Source organism: Physeter macrocephalus, chromosome 10 (genome assembly GCF_002837175.3).
Source record: "Physeter macrocephalus isolate SW-GA chromosome 10, ASM283717v5, whole genome shotgun sequence".
NCBI lineage: Eukaryota > Metazoa > Chordata > Mammalia > Artiodactyla > Physeteridae > Physeter > Physeter macrocephalus.
In genome coordinates, this window is record NC_041223.1 from 85,483,032 (window position 1) to 85,495,128 (window position 12,097).

At 40.8% G+C, this 12,097-nt stretch overlaps 1 protein-coding gene across 8 annotated transcripts in view; it reads right to left on the reverse strand.

Moving 5' to 3' along the window:
* Window positions 1-12,097, reverse strand: part of FILIP1 (filamin A interacting protein 1) — a 181,363-nt gene that overhangs the window by 26,000 nt on the left and 143,266 nt on the right. The window lies entirely within an intron of this gene.

Genomic DNA, 12,097 nt, shown 5'->3' on the forward strand with positions numbered 1-12,097 from the left:
AGCCTGCGCGTCCGGAGCCTGTGCTCCGCAACGGGAGAGGCCACAGCAGTGAGAGGCCCGCGTACCGCAAAAAAAAAAAGAAATAGTAAAAACAGGTGAGAAAGGGTATTGGCAGAAATTGAGAACTGAAGCAACAGCAAGTTGAAAAGTATACCGGACAATAGTTAACAATACTGTATTGTATACTTAAAACTTTTTAAAGAGGGTAGATCTCATGTTAAGTGTTCTTACCATGACTGAAACAGACAAAGAAATAAAGGTGCCAACAATTAGAAATGTAGTGCTTTGAAAATAAGTCCTGTAAATTTTACAGCTCATATACACCTTAACCCATAGCCTTAATGCCTCCGCACTGTCTCTGCTCCAGTCCAAGTCCTCAGAATCTGCTGATAATTCTGCAACAGCCTCCAAACTGGTCCCCTCACAACCTCAGCTGTATGATCTTGGACTTCATAAGTTTTGTCTGAGGTGCATATCAGTTAATATATGGAAAGCACGTATAACAGTGCCTGGCCCATAGTAAGTGTAGCTAAAACTACACTTTATACTATAAATTTATAATTATATTATTATTATAATTATGTTTATGTTATCATTATTATTATTACTACTTACTCTCACCCAAATTCTAATATAATCATGTCACTCCCGGTAAATGGAATATTTATAAATGGCATATTTCCTGCCACGTCAATAAACAAAGGGTGTCACAGTCATCAGTGATTGCAGCCCTCCAACGTGAGCCAGTGAGCCCTGAGGAAACTCAGGGCTGAAAAGAATACCTGCCATCTAGCCCGTCAAACTGCAGCCACTGCCTGCAGTGGGCCCTGAGGAAACTCAGGATGTGAAAACACAGGATACTGGCCCTAGGTAGCTGAGGTGCATATCAAAGGAATTATTTCAGTGAGCCCAGACTCTTGCATCTTCCGATACACAGAAAAGCACTAAATTTCTTAACTTGAGATACCTGGTTTTCTCTAATTAACAATAATCTTTTGACGTTCCGACTACCTGCCCTTTTGTTGCAAAACTCCTATATGTCCTGGCTCACCCCTCGCCTCCTTGGAGCAGTTTCTCAGTTATCTGAAACGCTGTCTCGGGGCTGTAGTCCTCATTTTGCCCCCAGTAAAGCTTAATTTGCAGCTCTCACGTTGTGCATTTTTTTAAGTCAACACTCCCATGGCTTCCTACTGCTTTAAGAATAGAGGCATGAAATCCATAACAAGGTCCAGACTGATGTGATTCCTGACCACCTGGGCAGGTTGATCGCAAGCTGATCTCTCACCTGTTATCTAAGCTCCACACATTCCTCAAATATGCTGGACCCTCCGATTAGAAGTACCTCCCTGCTCTTCCTTTCTCCCTGACACATACACACACATGAACATATCTGGTTGACTTTTTATCCTTTGAGTCTCACTCAAATGTCACTCCCTTCAGGAAGCCTTCCCTGACCAAACTGACTAAGTCAGAGCCTCTTAGAAACTCTCATAATACCCTGCAGTCTTCTTTTATAACACTTATCAACTTACACTTTTTTAATGTCTGCCTACCTCTGTTCATGCAAGTTCTGTGAGAGTGGGTGCCAGGTCCTTGTTCACCCCCTAGCACAATGCCTGACACATAGGAGGTGCTCAAGAAATATTGACTGAATGGATAAATGGAAGAAAGAACAAATAAATAAGCTTGAGCTAGAAATAAAGCTCAAGCCACCTACATAGGGCTGTGTGAACTAAAGTCCTTACAACGCTGAGCTGAGTATAAATGTTTGTCGAATGTATGTTATGGTTGTTACTAGGCCAGTAATTGGATATTACTAGTGGCTATTAGACAATGAATGTCTCTGATCTCATTAGCCATGGCCTCTCTGAAAGAATATGGTCATCCTAGTCATCAGCTCTGGGAGAAGAGGAGTTTTTCTTAAGTGGGAAACCTCCCATGAGAGAGGGAGCCTTCTCTGTGTGGACTGGAAAGATATCCCTAATGACCTGTCTATCCTTAGTCCTGGTGGATGAACAACCTTTTTATCTACCTTTCCAGTCAATTTGGCATTCCACTTTCAGGTGTTGTATTTCTTCTTCCCCCATATCTAGAAATCCTCTTTTTTTACATTAAACAAGCATTCAGAAGCATTATCACATCGTTGTGCAACTAGTCACAAAGCATAATGACTATTGCACAATTTTCTAATAGTTACAATTTCACTTTGTGCTTTAAACACTTAATTTGCTGTACATTATGGGGCATTTCCATGTAATTATGCTATTGAAGGAGTAAAATAAGAGGATTTCGGTGTTCTGACTGTTATGGTGTACACACTTATCAAAACTCATCAAAATGTATAATTAAAATTGGTGAATTTTGTAATATATAAATTATATCCCAATTTTAAAATATATTAAGAAAAATAATATTAAAAGCCCTGCAAAGTGTTCTAAGATGTCAGATAAAGGGAGAAAAGTTGTAAACAAATATAAAAGAGTGACTTAAAATATGATTGAAAACATAAAATAGGTTATTAATCTTAAGGCAGAAAGAGGTGAAAGCAGAGGTTGTAAAAATAAAGAGAAGACAGCTAACATTTTCAGGTGGAATTCCGGCTGACAAGAAAACTTGTTCCAGGAAAATAATGTTTCAGGTATGAGAAAACCTTGAGTCCTAATATTATTTCAAGAGGCTCGTAAAAGCCCACTCCAAACTGAAATATTTACTAATACTTAATTTTTTTAAAAATAAAGGATAGGAAGAAAGGTCTTTTGATAATAAAACATTTTACTTACCAACTCTCTGTTACATCCTAGGCTGTGCGTTTTATTATTTCATTTCATTTTCATAACAACACTTTGAGCAAGGCATTACTATGCCATTTTATAAATAGGGAAGCATTTAACAATGCTATTCCCCAAACAGGTATTGCCTGAACAGCTGAAATTCAGAAGACTTTGTGTTTGTTTAGGTGAAACTTCATCTTACTTGATTCACCTATCCTTCTGGAATTGCCAAGATCCTCCTTGGACTGTTTTGTCACCCAGTGTATCAGTTTATATCTAGCACTGTGTCAATGGCAACACAACCCCAGTGATTAATAGAAAGACACCCAAAATACATCTCGAATCCAATCACTTCTCATCCCGCTGTTTGTTGCTTTACCCTGGCCCACGCCACCGTCATCCCTTGTCTGTATTATTGCAATAGCGACCTAACCAGACTCTCAACTTCCACTCTTGCTCCCCCTCATCTGTCCTCTGCCCAGGAGCCAGCGTGACTTAAAAAGGGTACATCAGGTCCTGTCAACCCTCAGCTCCAAGCCCAAGTCATCACAATGGCCTAAAAGGCCCCACATCATCACTCTTTTCCTCCTACTTCTGTGACTTCATCTCTTAAAACTCTTCCTTTTATCCTTGAGATATTCTACTAGATCACTCCTTCATTTCCTTCAAGTCTTTGTACAATTATCCCCTCTCAGGGAGGCCTGCTTTGCCAACCTTATTTGTCTTGTGCATTTCATGGTAGAACTTCCTATTTTCTTCTTCTGCTTTCTTTTTCCCCAGAGAACTTATTACCATCTAATACACTATACATTTTACTTATTCTTTTTTTTTTTAATGGACTGTCGTGCTTCTCTAAACTGTAAACACCTTGAAAGGAGGGTTTTTGTGTATTTTATTCACTGCTGCAGCCCCAGCACCTAGAATGTGGCCAACGGTGAGCTCTTTACACGTTCGCTTGTTGAGGATGATCGCAAAAGGCCTTCTCAAAAGTCTTGCTGAAATTCAAATGTGCTCAGCCAGATCCTTAACTTCTTTGTGCCTCTGTTGTGAAGACTAAAGGAAACGGCCTCTGTAAAGTGCTTAGACAGTGGCCAGCCCACAGAATGTTCTCAGTAAATGCCATCAGCCAGTGCTGTTGGTCACACCTCTTCTTGTTTACTCATTTGACAATCATTTACTGAACATTTACTTTGTTCCCGGCACTCTGCTAGGCATATAAAGTAAAAAAAAAAAAAAAAAAAAAAAGACACAGTTCTCGCCCCTAAGGCATTTACTCTCTAAAGACGAGAACAATTAAACCAATACAGAGACAAAGACATGCAGAAGAAGCATCTACCTCTGTGGGAAACCAGAGGAAGGGCAGCTAAGTCATATCAGGGGAGTGGAGTCAGGGAGGCTTCTAGGAGGAGGTGACTCTTAACCTGCGTCTTAAAAGCTAAGTAGGAGCTAAGTAAGTAGAGAAGGCAGGGAAAGGGCCCTCTAGACCAGGGGTTAGCAGTACTGTCTGTGGGCAAAATTTAGATCAAGGCCAGTATCTGGACAGTCCTGGAGTTAAAATTGTTCTTACATTTTTAAAGGCTTGTAAAACATAATGAAGAAGAAGAGGCAGACACTGTATGTGGCCTGCAAAGCCTAAAATAGGAGTCTAGTGGAAACAGCACGTAAAAGCACAGAATTGGGAAACAGACCCCAAAGGTTAACTCAACTAAAGTGAAGGGTACCTGTGGGAACAGTGGAAGGAAAGGAGGTTGGAAAGGAAGGCCAAGCAAACAAAGCCCCCAGCGGGCTAAGAGGATGACTCTGAACTTGGGATTCAGAATATGAGGAAGTTCGACAGGTGTGGAGAAGCTGGAGATCAGTTAGGAGCTCCTGAGAAAGCAGGAGCTGAGAAACGGAGTCTGAACTAAGGTTATGTCATTGCATAAAAAGAGAAGGGGGTTCACGTGGTGATCTTCAGGAGGCAGAAGTCATAGGGTTTGGTAACAGACTGAGTGAGGATGGAGAGCGAGAAATTTGGACAGACTCTGCTGCTTCTGGACAGGGTTATTTGTTTGCTGTCAGTGCTTATCACATATAGGCTAATAGAAGAGAAACAGCCTTGGAGGGGATGATCATGATGCTCCAGAAAAGGCACATCGGGGCTTCCCTGCTGGTGCAACTGTTAAGAATCTGCCTGCCGATGCAGGGGACACGGGTTCAAGCCCTGGTCCAGGAAGATCCCACATGCCGCGGAGCAACTAAGCCTGTGCGCCGCAACTACTGAGCCTGCGAGCCACAACTACTGAAGCCCACGCGCCTAGAGCCCGTGCTCCACAACAAGAGAAGCCACCGCAGTGAGAAGCCCACACACCACAGGGAAGAGCAGCCCCCGCTCGCTGCAACTAGAGAAAGCCCCCGCGCAGCAACGAAGACCCAACGCAGCCAAAAACAGAATAAAATTTTAAAAAGGCACATTGACTTTGAGGTTGTTGGAACCTACAGGTGAAAGGCTTATTGGTACCCTGGAGCTCAGGAGGTGAATCTAGGCCAAAGTTACAGACTGGGAGTGTCCAGTGACGGTTGCAATCTAAAGCCATGAGAGAGGATGAGATGAGTAAGAGGTGTGAGCCATCAGAGAGAAAGAGGAGCAAAGACAGAAAAAAGACACTGAGATGAGAAAACATCAAGGAACTTAATGAGAGGCTGAGCGGGGGAGAGCCAGAGAGTCAGGAGGGAATCCAGGCAATAGTGGATTTGCAGACGCCAAGAGGGCAGGAATGGGGCATGTCCATACTGCAGTACTCTGGAGGGACCAAGTGAGAGACAGGAAAATGTTCCTTGTTTTCATTTAAATTCAAATTTAAAGAAAACTTCTTCCATTCGATATGTCAACACGGATATCGACAGTACTTCACTCGAGCAGTTTTAGTGGAGTTAGGGAACAAAATACAAAATAAAGCTTAGCTGAAGATAAACCAAAGCGAAAAAAAAAATGGAGACAAGTACCTGAGACTAATTATTTGAGATCTTGATTGTGAAAGGAAGGGATGAAACAGGGATGTGGACACAGGACACAGGTAGGGCAGGGTCAACATTTTTAACCTCAAATGTATGTGAGAGATATTAGCATGTTCCCACTTAACTTTAAAGCTCTTTGTTTTTCTTTATAGGAATAGTCCAGTTAATAAATAATGATAGAATAATAAATAAAGAAGTAATTATACAATACCACCATTTTGCAATCCCCAATAAAATAATGGGTGTGGGCAATGCTCATTAAATGTCTCCCCAAAGAGAGACAGCCAGATACTGTATACATATATAGAGACCTCCACCCAAGAAATTTTCTTACCAAAAAAATTGAACCTGAATCAGATCGAGCTTCTATAACCATTAGTTTACAGAAAAGACAGGGGCAAGAAACATACTAAATGACACTGTGATGCTGCAATCAGAAAAGTCCAAAATGTAGGGGACTATACAGCATAAAAAACCTAGTTTCTTCAATAAATAAATTCTAAGAAAAAAGAACGGGGGAGGGGAAACTATAGATTAAAAGAAATTTAGAAGACATACCAACCAATTATAATCTGTTTGGAGTCTCATTCAAATTATTAAAAATAAGACAATTGGAAAAATTACGTTAAGGAATTATTATTAAATTTTAGGTGTGATAAAGGATTTTGACAATATTTTTAAAAGAATCCTTACATTTTAGAAATACATATTGAAATATTTATGAATGAAATGATATGTCGGGAATTTACATTACAGTAATCCAGCAGAGTTAGGATAGATGAAACCAGATTGGTCAAGAGTTGATTAATTGTTGAAGTTAAGTGCTGGGTACATAGGCTATCATTACACTATTCTTTTTATTTTGAAGATGTTTGAAATTTTCCGTAATAAGATTTAACCCTCTTTTGTAAGGTTTAGCTTTTCTCCACCCAAGTCTCAGCTAGTTTGGAGTCTGGTCATATTTTCATTTTCCTTACTCTATGATGTGACTCTCATATTTCTATGATTGTGGGTGATTCTTTCATTCCTTTCCATGTTTATAATTAAGCTTGTTAGAGACGTCTACTTTTTCTTCCTCACTGGGATCTGTTTATGCTTACTCAAACTTATGCTAGAAAAAGCAGCTCATTCTAATCTGTTCCACAGATATTTGTTAATTTAGCTTTCCTTTTAGAGTCTAAAGATAAATTGTTTTGGAGGGGAAAGGGGAAGTGAAAGATTTTTTTTAAACCCTCTCCTGGATATCCGTCTTTGAGATAAACACCTTCCCTGGAACAGCTGTCAATCTGTGATCCTGAAGACTCAGGGCTTCACTGGGCTATATTCATTCTCACTTTTCTTCCTTGAACCATTTCTCCAGATTTCTCAGCATTAGCCCCAGAGCAGCAATTCTCTCTTTGCTTCCTTTGTCACTTGTCACCATTTCAATCCATCAGACCCCGTTTGAAACCCTGATGTCATCGTAGGTTTGTTTCTCGGCCAGACCACGCTAATTTCCCTTCTCACTGTTTCCTTCCCCTCCACTGTTTTTGTTCTTCTTCAGCTCTCCCTGTGTGTATGCCTCTCTGTCAAGAGAAAAGGCAGGTTAAAACCAGCAAGGGCGTGATAGTGATTAGGGATGAATGAACCTCAAAAGAGTTAAGCTTTCCTGCAGTTTGAAACCTTGAATCACAATGCATTTTTTCCCAACTAGAGCATATAGTACAGAACTAAGCAGCTTGGTAACATGATAGGACATGGTTTTACCAGATGACCCAGGAAGAAGTGTTACTCTTTCATAAATCACCTCAGTTCCTCAGGATGGTTGACTATTATAATAATTATGCAGAATTAATCTAATGTCCCCAATATACTGTGCAGGGCAGGGATTAGGGCGAAGTGGAGGAGGCCGGGCTGTGCAGCTTCAGAGTCAGGTCCTGTTCTCATTTGAAATTTTGATATTTTTGTTCATCATGGATTTTTCTGCATTAATTTTAATTTTTAAAAATAGTGCCTTGGGGCTTCCCTGGTGGCGCAGTGGTTGAGAGTCCGCCTGCCGATGCAGGGGACGCGGGTTCGTGCCCCGGTCCGGGAAGATCCCACGTGCCGCGGAGCGGCTGGGCCCGTGAGCCACGGCGGCTGAGCCTGCGCGTCCGGAGCCTGTGCTCCGCAACGGGAGAGGCCGCAACAGTGAGAGGCCCGTGTACAGCAAAAAAAAAAAAAAAAAAAAAAAAAAAAAGTGCATTAAAATAGTACGTATCTTGATTACTGAGTTTTTTTGACATCCCCTTCAATTTTGCGCCCAAGGGTGAGAGTCTCATTTGCCTCACCCTAGTCCCAGCCCTGGGCACTGAGTGCTAAGATAACCATATTTTACATATACAGAAATGGTGGGTCCTTTATCACAGGGCACAGACTTTTCTGATCTTTGCTTCTGTTTTGTGTTTCTTCGTAGTAGGGATGAGTTTACAAAGCCCTTGTGCACTTTTTTCTTTTCCCCTATTGTGGAGACCAGCAGTATTGTAGGGTACCTATCTGATCTCAAACTTTTATCACTATCCCACTGTGGTGGGATGGGGCCTAGCTCACCTATTCTCATGAAAAAGAACTTGGTGATAAAAATTAAAAGAAAAGAAAAGAAGTAAACTTTTTGCTGGCGCCTTTTATGAACTGCTTTTATGTCGCAAGAGAAGACCCTGAACTTATACACATGATTTCATGTTATAAAACTTTATCCTATAAATTTATAAATAATCCAGTAATCTCACTACATTCAATTCAAGAGTATAATCCAAGTAATTCAAATAGCATTCACACACACTCTCAAGCAGATGATTACAAATGAAGGTTCACTCTCCAGATTTTGAGGGGATTATGTATAATTCTGCTGTAGAATAGGTACCTTGAGGTCTAGTTGTGAAAAATTATAAAACAAGGATATGCATTATGACTCCTCTCTGGGTTAGCCCAACAACAGACAATAAACTAAACTGATTATGAAATTTCACTGAGAGTAATCTATCTTTAAAAGGCCCAGCTGGCAGCAACTGAAAGCCATGAAAATCTCTTGGCTGATAACAAATTATTCTTCTTGGAGATTGTGAGCTGTCCTCCTACCAGGTGAGCACACCCTCAGTGCTCGCCATGATTTGGTAGCAACCAGACTCCACGGTAAAATACAAATTTAGTCTTCATGAAAATCTAGTAACATGCTAATTTAAATTTACAAATGCTAAATTCAGAAATAAATCACTTACTCTACTACTAGTAAATTGCTCTCAGTCATCGGAGAAATGAAAGTCTAGGGAATTGTTTGTTTGTCACCTAAAACCATTGAAACAACTATTTTTTCCCTGATAGTTTTCTGCCCAACAGGAGACCCATATCTGAGAATCACTATTTGAGAAGAAGCTCTCTAATCACTCTAGTATGAAGCTTCACGACTCATACAGAATATAGCCATGATTCATTAATTCACTCACTAATTCAACAAGGATGGGTTGAATACTCTACCATTGTTAAATAATGTATCAGGTGCTTGGAATTTTTTTTTTTTAAATTGCAATCCTTTGTAAAAAGTGCCATTTATGCTTTAAATATAGGCTACTCCATCCAAAGGTGGAGATGTGATTGGAGGAAGTAATTGCTCAAAGCTTTTGTAACTGTTTTTTCCAATAGCGTTCCCCCGCTGTCAGGGGGTAGCCCATATGGCCCCTCTGGGAGACCTAGATAAGGGTTGCCCTCCTCCTTAGGGAACGAGGCCCGTGCTGGGGTGCCTGGCTTGATACGCTGAAGGAAGACTGGATTTCAGCCCCAGTTCTTCCTAGTCAGGGGCTACTACCTGCACAACCACACCCCATGGTCCCAGGGGCTCTTTTTTCTCATCCTTCGGGTTTCAGCTCATATGTCTCCTCCCCAGAGAGGCATTCTCTGATTAGCCTATTGAAAACAGCTTCCCCAGCGACACGCCATCATGGTACCATATTTATTTCTTTTACTGCACTTTCACTGTCTGAAATGATCTGGTTCATTCATTCGTGTACTTAGGTATTGTCTGACTTTCCACCTCTGCACAGAAGAAAAGCGCCATAAGAGCAGAGTCCAGCCCTGAACACCAGCCCCCCCCAGCACAGTGCCTAACACACAGTAGGTGCTCAATCATTATTTGTTCGATGAATGAATAAGCAAAGTTATCCAGATGAAGAATGGGGAAAATGCGGTGCCACGTAAAGGGAAAAGGGTGTGCAGACACAAGAACACAGGACGTCACTCAGAGCAGCAGTCAACCTCAGGGCACACGGTAGGAGGTGGGACAATGTCAAGAGGTAAGGCTCCAGTGGAAGGTGGAGGTCAGATCCTCAAGCAGTTTGGATGTCATCCCAAGGAGTCAGGCACCTCCTGAGGATTATACCGAGTTCTCGAAGGACTTTAAGAACGGCGATAATATACAATTTCGATATTAGGACAGTCTGATGACAACATGGTATATGGACTACAGAAAGGGGAGCTGGAGGCAGGGAGACCTGTTATGTAAGTGTTGAAATTTTCCCAAGCCAAAAAATAAAAAATAAAAGACAAAACTAAGATCACATTGCAACATGAGAAAAGGAGATTATAGGAACAGTTAGGGTACAGAATTGTCCGGTTTGGCGAAGGTTAAGGTAGAAAGAATTAGATGGGATTATTCCTGCATTTTGATATGGGTGAGCGTGTGAATGGTAATCTCTCCTTGACCACACTGGCTTCAGTAGCACCGCAATCTAGCCAGCTGATCTAACTGGTACCATGGGGAATCTTAGTATGTTATGATGGACCCATTGCCCTGTTTTTTCTCAAGGCTCTACTGACTTGAGCTGAGGGCAAAACTATCTTTTTGAAAAACTCAACTGAATCAGCATGGGCAAGACGAGTTTTTCACGACTTTTTGAAGTGTTCTCTTTTAGAGCTCACTTTTCTTCAGCTTTGAAAAGATATATATAGTTTTCTCTTATAAATTTGTAAGGGATGCAAATTAGGGCTCCAGACCTCTTGGTTAGAAAGTGTTTTTGAATAGGGACCTTGATTCACTCTATGAGATCAATGTTTTATATATATATACAGCTGTAGAAAAAAAATTGTTATTGAAGTTACTAAATTACCAAGCCATTAATGTGTATATTGTGTTACTTAATAACATAAAATTCTATACTTCTCATTATTATCCTTTGTACTAGGCATTGTAGTAACGAACTCCTTCTAGCCTCAGGTTTGCTTTAGTCAATAGGAGGCCCTGACAGGAGATCGGAGAATGCGGTATTAATTCCCTCTTGAGACTTGGAATGTTGGCTTCATTCTTCTACTGAGGGCCACAGTCCCTGTTTGAGGCCCTCTCCTATAGATACAGTTACGCCTGAGGGTTCTGGTAACTACTCCCTCCGTCCAAGTTAATGGGTAGTAAGAGGTACACACTCTCACATTCCAACCCGCCTCCCGCCTACCTAGGGAACCGCAGGGTCCCTTATTAGCTTCTCTCTACTCTACCTGCACATTTATAAAGCTATCAAATTACCCTGTTTGAACCCTCTAGGTTTTGTTTTGTTTTGTTTTTTTCCTGCGACCTTGAATAATATACTGTATCTTGACCAGATCTTACAATATGTAAATTGCAGGGCTAGGGGTCACTTCCCTTCTCTACATACACCCAACACAAAACTGTATGAGTCGTGATTTCTCCTAAAACAGACTTAGAACTTGGGATAATAGGACAAACCCTCAGCAACATGGATGGACTTAGACATTTTCATACTGAGTGAAAGACAAATATATCGCTTATATGTGGAATCTAAAAAAACGGGGGTACAAATGAACTTATTTACAAAACAGGAGTAGAGTCACGGATGTAGAAAACAATCTTATGGTTACCAGGGGATAAGCGGGGGGAGTATAAATTGGGACATTGGGACTGACATATGCACACTACTATATATAAAATAGGTAACTAATAATAACCTGCTGTATAGCACAGGGAACTCTACTCAATACTCTGTAATGGCTTATATGGGGAAAGAATCTAAAAAAAAAAGAGTGAATATATGTTTATATATAACTGATTCACTTTGCTGTACACCTGAAACTAACACAACACTGTAAATCAACTACACTCCAATAAACATTTAAAAATAAAAATATAAAAAGTAAATAGGACAGATCCAAGAAGAGAGGAGTCACAGAGAGCAGTGGTCAATAATGGGTCAACAAAGAGTTGAGGAAAAAGAAGAATGACTGGTGATAGCACACGTACACATGGCTAAGGATGGAGAACAGGAAAAAGAATGAAAAGGAAGCTGAAGCAAGAGGCGGGAGGCAGAGTG